We start from the raw sequence: 12417 nt of genomic DNA on the forward strand, positions 1-12417 counted from the left end.
CAATCAGGGCAAAGACTTGGTTATCTGAGTTTTTTATCATATGTAATGGCCTTCCTATTTCATGTACTCTACTTTTTATGCCTATCTTTTCTTTCGTATAGCTTGTTATCCATTCCCTTACTTATTAGAAAATTTAGATTTAGATATTTTACTGTAATGAATCTGAAAATTTTGACGGTGGTGGGGAGACAGGGGGAGGGTCACTGACATTTGGTATGTTTTTTTCAAATGATAGTATCAGTCATATTTTGTTTACTTTTTTCTGTAGTCCTGTTATTTGTTCTTTGTCGCTACCCAATGAGCCAGTAAATAACGCCGTCTAATCTTCAAAGATTAGACAATTTGTGGTGATTTTATGTGTGTTTCTTCTTATTGAATACCCTTAATATTCCAGAATGAGATTTTCACTCTGCAGCGGAGTGTGCGCTGATATGAAACTTCCTGGCAGATTAAAACTGTGTGCCCGACCGAGACTCGAACTCGGGATCTTTGCCTTTCGCGGGCAAGTGCTCTACCAACTGAGCTACGGAAGCACGACTCACGCCCGGTACTCACAGCTTTACTTCCGCCAGTACCTCGTCTCCTACCTTCCAAACTTTACAGAAGCTCTCCTGCGAACCTTGCAGAACTAGCACTCCTGAAAGAAAGGATATTGCGGAGTCATGGCTTAGCCGCAGCCTGGGGGATGTTTCCAGAATGAGATTTTCACTCTGCAGTGGAGTGTGCGCTGATATGAAACTTCCTCGCAGATTAAAACTGTGTGCCCGACCGAGACTCGAACTCGGGACCTTTGTCTTTTGCGGGCAAGTGCTCTACCAACTGAGCTACCGAGTTCGAGTGTCGGTCGGGCACACAGTTTTAATCTGCCAGAAAGTTTCATATCAGCGCACACTCCGCTGCAGAGTGAAAATCTCATTCTGGAAACATCCCGCAGGCTGTGGCTAAGCCATGTCTCCGCAATACCCTTTCTTTCAGGAGTGCTAGTTCTGCAAGGTTCGCAGGAGAGCGTCTGTAAAGTTTGGAAGGTAGGAGACGAGGTACTGGCGGAAGCAAAGCTGTGAGTACCGGGCGTGAGTCGTGCTTCGGTAGCTCAGTTGGTAGAGCAGTTGCCCGCGAAAGGCAAAGGTCCCGAGATCGAGTCTCGGTCGGGCACACAGTTTTAATCTGCGAGGAAGTTTCATATCAGCGCACACTCCGCTGCAGAGTGAAAATCTCATTCTGGAAACATACCCCAGGCTGTGTCTAAGCCATGTCTCCGCAATATCCTTTCTTTCAGGAGTGCTAGTTCTGCAAGGTTCGCAGGAGACCTTCTGTAATGTTTGGAAGGTAGGAGACGAGGTACCGGCGGAAGTAAAGCTGTGAGTACCGGGCGTGAGTCGTGCTTCGGTAGCTCAGTTGGTAGAGCACTTGCCCGCGAAAGGCAAAGGTACCGAGTTCGGGTCTCGGTCGGGCACACAGTTTTAATCTGCCAGGAAGTTTCACCCTTAATATTGATCGATTTCATCCGTTCTCTCATTACCTTCTCTAAAGCGATTATGGAAAGTAGTTTTACTCCTCATTCTACATCAAAAAAATTTGGCAGTTCTCCCATAAATTTTACTTCGGATGTTGTGTTTGTTATTGTTCCTTTAATTATCTATGCAGTGTTATCGTCGATTGGGAATTCCCTTGTAATGCTGATTAGTACTTATATCCATTGAGTAATTTTGCCTTTTTAAAATCTACGGAAGTTATTACATATTTCACAAGCCTGTTTTTTGTCATTTCTCTTACTTACTTTAGATTCAGTGTTTGCTCTGCTTAAGATCTTTCCTACCTAAATCCTGCCTGATATTCTTCTAGTTGTGGGTCAATAATTTTACTACTGAAGACAGTGAAATTCTATTTTTCGCCGTTATTTCCCAATTCCTTTCCAAAATCGAAAGTATCACTTTCTTTGTTCAGTTTAGACGAGCTGACACACGAATAGGTGGAATGTAGATTACAGGTATCACGTTTTGGGATACGTCCTGGACACACATCAAAGTAATTTTACAAGCTGTGGCGGTGTATCAGTCACAGAAACGACGCGACAGAGCCAAACCGTCGTCTCACGGTATACTATTTGTTTTACAGACTTTATAAGTTACCATACGCTACTTTTTATCAACTTAGTAAGTAATGTCATGTCTGATGACTGTTCATCAATGTTCTCAATTTCAGGGGCGACTGGTTAGATCATTGGCGTGCTGCTTAATCAACTTTCTAACTTTATTTTGCACTCTACTAAACTGTCGCCCACCTCACATGGAATTAGGGAATGTTTGCGTCATGGTGTTTGGACGTCACATCCCAGAGGATGATTCTGGTAACAGATCTACTGTTAACGGTCCAGTACTGAAGTCGCGAGTGGTCGTCTGTGTCGCAATGTGACATATAGGATACAACTTCATTCGCCGAACTTCGCTGACAACGGCAGTGAACACATGTGACTTTAGTTTAGGTAAAAACGAAACATCGACTCTCCGTAGACTATGCGGCCACGATAGACTGCAGTGAAATCTGTCCAATCATTGCGCTGGAAGCCATCGGGTATGACTTCAGGTGACCGTGGAATGTAATGATAATTAAATGGACACCCTAGCTGCAAACAGGCGTTGATGTACTTCATTGGGGACATGTTGAAAATGTGTGCCCCGACCGGGACTCGAACCCGGGATCTCCTGCTTACATGGCAGACGCTCTATCCATCTGAGCCACCGCGGGCCCAGAGGATAGTGCGTCTGCAGGGACTTATCCCTTGCAAGCTCCCCGTGAGATCCACATTCCCAACATGTCCACACCACTACATTCGTAGTGCGCCTAATAGATGTTTGCCCATCATACTCATTACTCGTGGCAGATTAATCTACCAAGTCCCGTACGAGTTCGGGCATAGCGTGTGCGTTCGCACAAGAAGCTCAATGGCCGGGAAGCCATATTTTAACTATATATGATGGTAGTATTTGTTCCCGAAAGAACAGTTACCGTGGATGAACATGCAGCTTTGCTAGAAATGAAATGATAATTAAATGGACACCCTAGCTGCAAACATTTCTAGCAAAGCTGCATGGTCATCCACGGTAACTGTTCTTTCGGGAACAGATACTACCGTCATATACAGTGGAATGTTATTGACGGTACAATGGTATATCACCCACGTGCTACGTCATCATGCGTCACTTGTCAAGCTAAGGTATCGTGGTACCATTTTCAACAGCACAGTACTCGTTTACACATGGCACAAATCTCTATGAACTGATGTTGATATTTTCCTGCACCTTGCAATACCATCAGATCTGCTCGCGATAGAACACCTGTGGGACCAGTTCAACGGTCAACTCCGCCTCAGCGCGAGATTTGGTTCATCAAGGAGCACTCACAACAGTTGCGAGCCAGCTTTCCTCAGGAGTGGATACAACAGATTGATGAAATCCTCCCCAATGGAGTAGGTGCATGTATCCAACCCATACGGGCTGAACGTCACACTGATAAGTGGGTTCCTCCTCCCATTTTCTCTGTAAATAACATCACATATCTTATCAACCAGTGAAATTTCATCGTTCCCTCCTCGCTTATACACTTTTTATCATCAATTGCGTTTTGATTTTCTAGATGGCATGTAGGTTATTGAACGAGATAAAGCAACCTACCTTCAAGTGTATTCCATTTTATGAATTTTAAAGGAACATAAACAACACAAAATCCTTAGAAAACCGGTATGAAGGAAATTATTCCACTGAACAAGTGCGCCAGTGTTATTAAACAATAAATCAGTATACAGTAAAAGTGAAATTTTCATGCCTGCCCTAGAATGTCTGACACTGTCCTAGTAATTGCCAACCAGAGAAAAAGCGAGAAAAGTCTGGTAGTGCTCAGTGAACACTGAACACCGGCAGCGGCCGCGTTGGCGTCTGCTGGCGACATCCTTTGATGTGGCAAGGGGGCTCGGCGCTTCAGCAGAACAGACCTCGGCGTACGTCGAGTGTCCTTTGGAATCTGAGACCCCTGACATTAAGTCTCTCTCTATGGCTAATTCCAGTAATTACTGCTGCTCCCTGCAGTGAAAGGTTTCGCTGATGTTTTCAGTTGATAGAACACGTAATTACTACCGGAGTCAAGCGAAAGCCATTATGTGGAGGTAATTACATTCGAAATTTCCTGTGGACAAAGAGGATTTTCAACGTGAATTCAAGCCTTGACACTGTCTCGGCTTAACATCTGCCTTACTCGGCTTCTGCGGTATTTATCTGTTGCTGTGTTTCAGCTGCTTTGTGTTGTAAAAATTACGTAGTATTATGCAGGTAACGCATGTCAGTGTCACGGATTTTGTGAAATATAGAGAGACAGTGTCATTCCAGTGGCAGCTAAAATTTATCACTTTTTGTCGACTCTATACAATGTTGACGTCTTTATTGTGATTCATCTCTTTTTAACGTTAAAATAATTGTAATACTATATGTTACGGTTCAAGTTTAATACAATAAACGTGACGAATAGTAAGACTAAATAAGCAAAATAATTAGTTACATTCTTAACATTATCTTTCAATATATTTTACTAGTTTCGATAATAATAAAACTTCCATTTACTGCCCTCATGACAAACCTCACCCGGAATAAATATTCTCTTTCATGAGACATTACATATAAGTGATTAAGTCTCTTCCAGTTCTAGCTAAACATGTGGGACGAGAAATTAGTGAACAGCTAACGTAAGGGATAAACAAAAAGTAACATAAACAATAATAATGTAGCAGAAGATAAGGCACTTCTACTGTCGTGGATGTTAGGGTAAAACAGTTCGCAGGTTAAACAAAGTATTACCAGCAATGACCTAAGGTAAAAATTGGAATGTATGACGCACAGTATAAATGCACCAAGATCTAACGAGGATGGAAAAAAAATACTGAAAATAAGTAGGTAGTAAATAACGTTTTTTCTTACTGTCGAAGAGTAAGAAATGAGGGTCTGCTAATATTGTGAAGAAATTAAGGTGATCGTAGCAGAAACTGAATGTGTCTCTTCTGAAATGAAACAGTGCGATTTTTTTGGTGGTGGTGGTGGTGATGGTGGGGGGGGGGGGGGGTTAGGGAGGTGAAGAGGGACAGGCGAAGGAGATGAACGAATTGGGATTGGATCACATTCAGACCGTGGAACAGATGGTTCCAAAAGCAATGAAAGAGCGTTTTATGAACAGCCATTACACAAATGGAAACTTGCATTGAAGATACGATCAGATGATTGTTGCTTAGTAAACTGGTGTTGAACAGTATGTGAAAATTTTCTAAATCTAATTGAGCAATGAAATCGCTTGCACGATCAGTTGCATGTGTTACACATTTAGCACACTTGCTGGTGCAGGAATACGTTGCTGATTAACCTTACAGCTCAGCACCAACTTATTATTGCCATAACATCTTTGCTAATTAGATACTCATCAAGTCACATGTCGACCGCCACATCAGTGTTACATATTTCTGATGATTGAACGTTCTTACTGTACCAGTGATCTAACGTCTTTTAAAATTTTGCTCTTGGACAAAGCGTACTACCAACGGATTGCAGTGTAAAACCTTATGTGAACATCTCTAAAACTCCTTCTCTGTACGTTTTACTAGATGCCTACAATGTAAGGGATACTTCGTGTTCTTATTATCACTTCTGGGCTAACTGTGGACAATTAGCGTCCAACGATGTCGCAGTAAGAGTTAGTTAGTTAGTTGGTTGGTTACTTGCTGCAAAGATCGTATTCACGATAAACGTTATGATGTTGGACGTTTTCACTAAATTATGGCTACATTCTGGTCATTTACAGGGTTTTCGGTAAAAATGAGTTATTATCTACATTCAAGAATCCCTCCTTGGCATAAGAGGAGTTGTTTAGAAGAATCATATTTAATCTACGTTTGAAGACACCTCTGCATCCGCCAGACATTTTATTTCCATAGGCATATTGTCTAAGTGGTTTAAACCTGCTTATTTCGCCCCTTTCTGTTTTGAAGATAAGTTCCTGAATGTATAATGTCAATCGAATTACCTTTCAGAGCTATGCTGTTTTTGTCAAACTCAGTTACTGAATGTACTGTGATGTTATGGTTAATATCCTCAACTGCTTAAAGAAATGCCTCTAAGATGGATGTATCTGAAACACATGATCCTAGTTATTTTCTTTTCTCAGAAGAATACCTGTATTATCCCAAAATACTGTCCCATAAGGAATGAACAAATGAAAATGAGCGGCATTAGATAAAAATATGCAAATGTGTTTACTTATTGACTTCTTTCTCCCCAAAATAAGCATTTAGTTTCATGGCAAAAGTACTCGAACCTCTAGACGCTTGAACAGGTCTGGTATACGGTCTTTTCACTTTAAGCTTTCATCAATACATTTACCGAAGAACTTAGAACCTTCTACAATGTATATCATTTGTTGTCGTTGTATGAATATATGGTACTTTTCTACGCTACGAATCTGGTTCACGTGTGTTTTTCCAAAAATTAAAACAAGCTCATTTTTCCATTACCTATTAGTAAGTTTCAAAAAAATCTCTTTTACTATTTTCCTGGTTTTTGCTTCTTTCTTCGATTTCACAACAATGATTGTGTCACCTGTGAACGTAGGTAATTATACCTCCTGATTCAAATAAAGTGTCAGATAACTAAAATAAAGCAAGAACAGTCTAGTGCTTATGGTCAAACTCTGTGAGATACCCATCGTAATTTCCACCACTGCAGATGATGTGGCGTACCACTTTGTATTATTCGAATGCCTTACGTTAGAATTCAGTATTCTGTTTCTTAAATAAGAACGAAATCGCGCATGTGCTTGACAATTTATCCTATAAAAAATCACTCCTCTGCATATTGTGATGAGGAATCCAATAGACTGCCTTCGATTGGTCACAGTTACCAACGGGATATATTTTATAATTTAAAGAATGTAGTTTGTGCTAAGTAAATGTATAAATAATTGTCTCAGTAGCATTACCCTTTTGAAACTAAATAGTGATTGGCTAAACACTGTATAACTACACAGGTGGATAACAGCACTGAAGTATGTTATACTCTGAAAATTTTTAGGAAATAATGTAAGGCGTGACAATGAGTGGTATTTCTGGAATGACGCTTATCAGGAAGAGAAAGCTCCATTGGAACTACTGACGGCCTTGGGAGAGCCAGTCCTGACAAAACTCTACTATCTGGTGAGCAAGATGTATGAAACAGGCGAAATACCCTCAGACTTCAGGATAGAGTAACATGGAGAGCTGCATCAAATCAGTCTCAGGACTGAAGACCACAACAACAACAACTCTTGGCATATTTCAATCAGTCTAAATTAATGATACATTGCATAAGTTACGAAGATCATTAGATATTACAGAGCCACAGATTTTTATTTATTATTGGAAAGTTTTCCACACCATGATACATTTTAAAGTTATGATGATTTTCCTGTTTTAGATGGGGATGTGATTCAAATTTTATTTCACAAAATGTTCTCTGTACTACCATTTCGGTATACTGTTTTGCTTTCGCTTCTGAACTACCTGAATCAATTCTCTCGCCTATTTTTGAAAAGTAAATAGTAAAAACGTCTGCTAACATGTTCCAATTCTCTTTAACACAAATGTTGTCTTCTACTACTTCTTACCCTGTCTATCTTTTAACAGCATATCATATTGATTTAATTTTATTTTCTGATATGTCAATTTCAGACAATATGTACATATTCCTGTACTTTTTAAAAGTTTTCGTTAATATTTTGCAATATTATTTATAATGTGAAAATATTTATGGATGTTTTGCATTCTGGCTATTTGTACAATTTCGTTGTGAAGAGGCTCTGATACATATACTGATCCACGGTTTGTTTAAGAAATTCCCACCATAATATTGTTGTGACAAACGTGTTATGAGAAAACAGAGATTAGGGGAAACATCTGCCAATGTCCCAGAAGACGGCTACAACGCTTTATCTTGTTCAGATTGTTCATTGTGTTTATTCGGTGAATGATGTGTCTCAATGACGTTCCGCCCCAGTCTACTTTCCTGAAGGTCGCTGAAAGAAATTATGTTGCCGTCTATAAATTAGTGGTGGCAGCGTGGTGCCCGGTGCATCACACAGAAGAGGTTCTATGCTCATTTCTGCACACGGAATTTTGGAAGGTCTCACGTAAGTGAAGAATACTAATCCATTATAACGAGTTAATACAACAAATGGTGAAAAATTTTCTCCACTTGAATTTTCTTGTTATTAGCAAAGAAAGGTGGCTTTGTGTCAAATAACTTCCCTTGATGCTTGATATGAACCATGGACCGATATACGGATAGTTCCAAGCCCCTATCCCCTCCCCCCCTTTCCCAAACATCGTTATTTCATCCGGTTATCTACACCTGGGTGTCCTGTAGTTACCTTGTATGACTCTAAGCATTTGCCATGATCTCTGTTGTGAGAAAATAAAGATCACGATCCTCACTAAGATATATTGATGTCATAGGTCATGAAATTTATTAGTTTTGCTTTTGCCCCTGTATTCGTTTTTTGCTAAATTCCAATATAATTCCTCCATTTTAGACACTGTCGACTTTTATATGGCTGCCAGTGACTACAATCACTGAGGTAATATAGCCTCAAAAGTTATACGCATCGTTCTTTACAATATCGACCTTTCTAGCTAATGTATGCATCTATTTGTCTATTGTCGAATGTTCGAAATTCCGTAATATTAAATATCTGTTCCCACTCAAAGTATAGAAGGTTGTCTCAGTTTAGGGAGACCACAAGCAGCTGATAATCACTGATGTATTGACTTGATGTCGCTGGTAGCCGTAAGTAGTGGGACAAAGTATGTTGTGGCACATTTTGGTAGTGAGGGTTGCTTACATCAGTGGCAGGTATGCACTCAAAGGCAAACCTATTGTTCTCCTTTGATTGACAAGTCCTTGACCTATTTTTCTGCTTAAAGGATCCTTCCTATTGTTCCCCCACACCCTCCCACTCCCCATCAGGAAATCTCCCACCTCACTGTTACAGGTACACTTTCAGGTTACTGGAATTTCTCCCCTCCCTCTTATTAGTTTGATTGACTACTCAATTAAATTGATCAATTAATTAACCTCTCACCCACTGGCAAACCCCCTCCACTCCTCACACCCTCTCCTCTCCAGAAAATAGCGGGAAGTTGAGATTCCATCAGGACAATGCAACACACCACATGTATGTCCACAAACTTCAGAAAATGGCGGGAAAATAGGTCACTTGGGCTACCTCCCGACTACCACCTGTTCCTAAGAATTGGTGGGAAAATGATTCGGTTCATGCTGCACATAAGTCTTTATTTAAACAATTAAAGGAAGGACCACCAAGTGTGTACTTCATGGGGTCCAGAGTCCAACTGACTTAGTACTACCACCAGAGGGTACTGTTGTCCCTCCTGTGATGTAATACAGGATGGTGGTCTGGAGGGGAGAGTGGCGGGAAAATGACTCAGCCTCTACTGTGTTGCTGAACAGAGGAAGGACTGTACTTTATTTATGTTGGAACAATTTATTTAGGCGTTTCACATAACTCATTTATTACACTGATACAAAACACTTGCCCTGACAATCTTGGGTTCACAATACAGAGTCTGCAGACCTGCACCGTACACTGATGTACATACAAGCAAACAACTCTTAAATTACAGAAATAATGCAGCACACAGCATACTGACCTGTAAACTGCTCACAAATCACCGAAATCATGCAGTACACTGAAGTGCAGACACGAAAATTATCAGAATAATGCATGTAAAGCACTCAGCATACACACTCACAAAACAATGCAACAGACATGCAAACACGCGTGCACGCACTGCCCACTGTCCTGTGTCGACTGGACTGCACAGGACACTACTGCACACACTCCCAGAAGTCCGGATGCACCAGCATCCTCCACAAAGTTACAACATGACCGTCAGCTGCCGAGCCATGCATAGGTGCCCATTCGGGTCCCACAAGCATCAACCAGCGACATCCCTCTCATACTTACCGTCGAAATATGTGTAAACCTAAGCACCGTTACTTATGTGACCAGATGGGAGCAAAGACGTAATTGCAGAACGACTCACCCTTGCAGATGCTGCAGAAATCCATTCCAGAGTTTCGCAGAATAGCACAGGCTGCTTTCTCTTCCTCACGATCCTAACGGGACATTTGAGCTGTGTCTAATCATGCCTTTATCTGCCCAGCGTGAATGATGCATTGCTGTGAAATACACGCACATAGTTACACACCATCGTAAGTTCATCTAAAAATGGTTTTCAATGTTATACTAATGTCACATGGCTATGTAAAATAAGTCGACCTCTTGGAAATTGTACAGTGTCCCAGAAATACTCAATGCTCGGTTTTGTAGGAGCTTTCGCGGTGTCTTGGCTTATATGCATGGAAATTCTTGCTCTAGCAGAACCTGTTTACGAAAATTGCGCAGAATAATGTCGAATGCACTCTTCCTTCCAGTCCTAACATGGCACCCCATCCATCATATGTTACCCTTCCTGCTTTCAGCATATACAAACGGCCACACCACTATGTAGAGACTCCTATATCACAGGACAAAGGATGTCTAGTGGATGAATGGGGTATTATGATTGGCTCTTATAGAATTTAACCGCTGAATTACTGATGCTGCCAGTGTGGAAGCACCGTCCACCTTTTCTTTTTCTTACTGCAGATGAGACATTCAGTGGCAAAAAACTATTTTACACAGATTGCCGTATTGCACCAACAATTAATTCTTGTAAAGTGCCACAGATATTGTCAAATACAGAAAGACTCTTACTCAATGACATTGTTCTCCCTCTGAGGACAGGAGCTTGAATATTAGAGTGTGAAACTGATATCCAACCCAGCAATATATCACTGTGTGCTGTATCGATGTAGTAAACATACAATTCGTATCTGGTGCTATACAAAATCCCTCCTTTTACCCCTTTTACATCATTCATACATGTACCACGAATACAGACAGCCCAAAAGGTATACAAGCGGCACTAGATATTTCCGTGTGAGGTCGGGTGGTCACCCACTTCCAATGCATGACCAGAGCGCCCTCAGTGGATCAAAGTCACTCTCAGAACGGTTGTGCAAAGACGGGCTCGATTCCCCTCGGCACAAACGCATTACTATTTCTGGTCCAGGCCTCCTTGCTTGGTTCCCTTTCCTACACACATCTCCAGATTTTGGGAGTACAAGAACAAATGTATTTTCGCATGGTTTGCCATAATGCAGGGAAATTGAGGAAGTACTTGCATATCTTCTGGTTTGCACAGAGCAGTTTCTACATGGGAACAAGTATGCATCATTAAGAGGAATCTGAGAAAACGAGGTAAATTTCTTTTTTCCGTCGAGGCAGCATTATACTGTATGTCTGTTGAGGTACCAGTGATACACACGAGTTGACTACTGTATTTGACGCTTTTCACAAGGACAGAGAACCATCCACCTCTAAAGTTACATGCATCTGCATCAAAGAATGACAGAGAGTGGATGGGGTGATTGATTGAGCTGGAGCTGTAATGAAGTATGATTTAATGGTAGACAGATGATGCATTCTAGAGAGGGAGAAGTTGCTGTAGGTCAATTTTTTCACTGTTCTGTCAGGATTCATCAATCGTGTGACATAGCATGCTTTCGACTCTTATACGGCCACGTGTTCTGTATGTGATTTAAAGCACTGTCTACTTGCGATAGTTAACGGTAAACATGACGGTCTTCAGAGGACTTACATCTCATGTGTGATGAAATGTCACACATTCCTCTAAGTGAACTATGATTTATGCGATGTACTCCATCCCCATGTCGCATCTTGGATGTAAAATCGAGACTTCAGCTTCATAACCAAGTTAGCGAAAGGTGCTTGTGAGGCACTGCAATCCCTGTGTATGCATTTGCCTGACAGATGTGCTGTTTACAGAGTTAGTGGCGGAATGACTTGTAATTTTCACATGTTGGACGCTGCTGCTATGCATTTATCTGTTTCCGTATAAAAGGTATTCCCCATTACTAACGATAATTTTATATAAGGCTGATGTAGTCATAGTATAATTTCTGGAGCGTGATCTAATGTGACCAGTGGGCACTATACATCTTTGGAAAGCTATATGGTGCTCGCATCACACAAAGCCAATGTCTTACGTATGTAGTTGTTTCATTTTACAGTTCGATAACATAGTTTATTGTAGAGAAACCAGGAAGAAGAATGTATCTCACGTGCATGAAATATATTTCTTACATTGGAATATTAACAGCACTACATTCCATATGAATGATAGGTCGGAAACACAAGCAGTGTAATATCATAGCCCTTTTTAAGTGGGAACACTGTAACCTTAGGAGTGCGTGTGTTTATGTTCTC

The 12417-nt window shown here is 40.9% G+C and overlaps 1 non-coding gene across 1 annotated transcript; it reads right to left on the minus strand.

The window, feature by feature from the left end:
- Positions 1 to 2671: 2671 nt before the first annotated feature.
- Positions 2672 to 2746, minus strand: Trnat-ugu (transfer RNA threonine (anticodon UGU)). The gene has a single exon. It is a non-coding gene; the product is annotated as a tRNA-Thr (tRNA).
- Between the last annotated feature and the right edge of the window lie 9671 nt (positions 2747 to 12417).

This window comes from Schistocerca serialis, chromosome 9 (assembly GCF_023864345.2).
Source record: "Schistocerca serialis cubense isolate TAMUIC-IGC-003099 chromosome 9, iqSchSeri2.2, whole genome shotgun sequence".
In the NCBI taxonomy this organism is placed as follows: Eukaryota; Metazoa; Arthropoda; class Insecta; order Orthoptera; family Acrididae; genus Schistocerca; species Schistocerca serialis.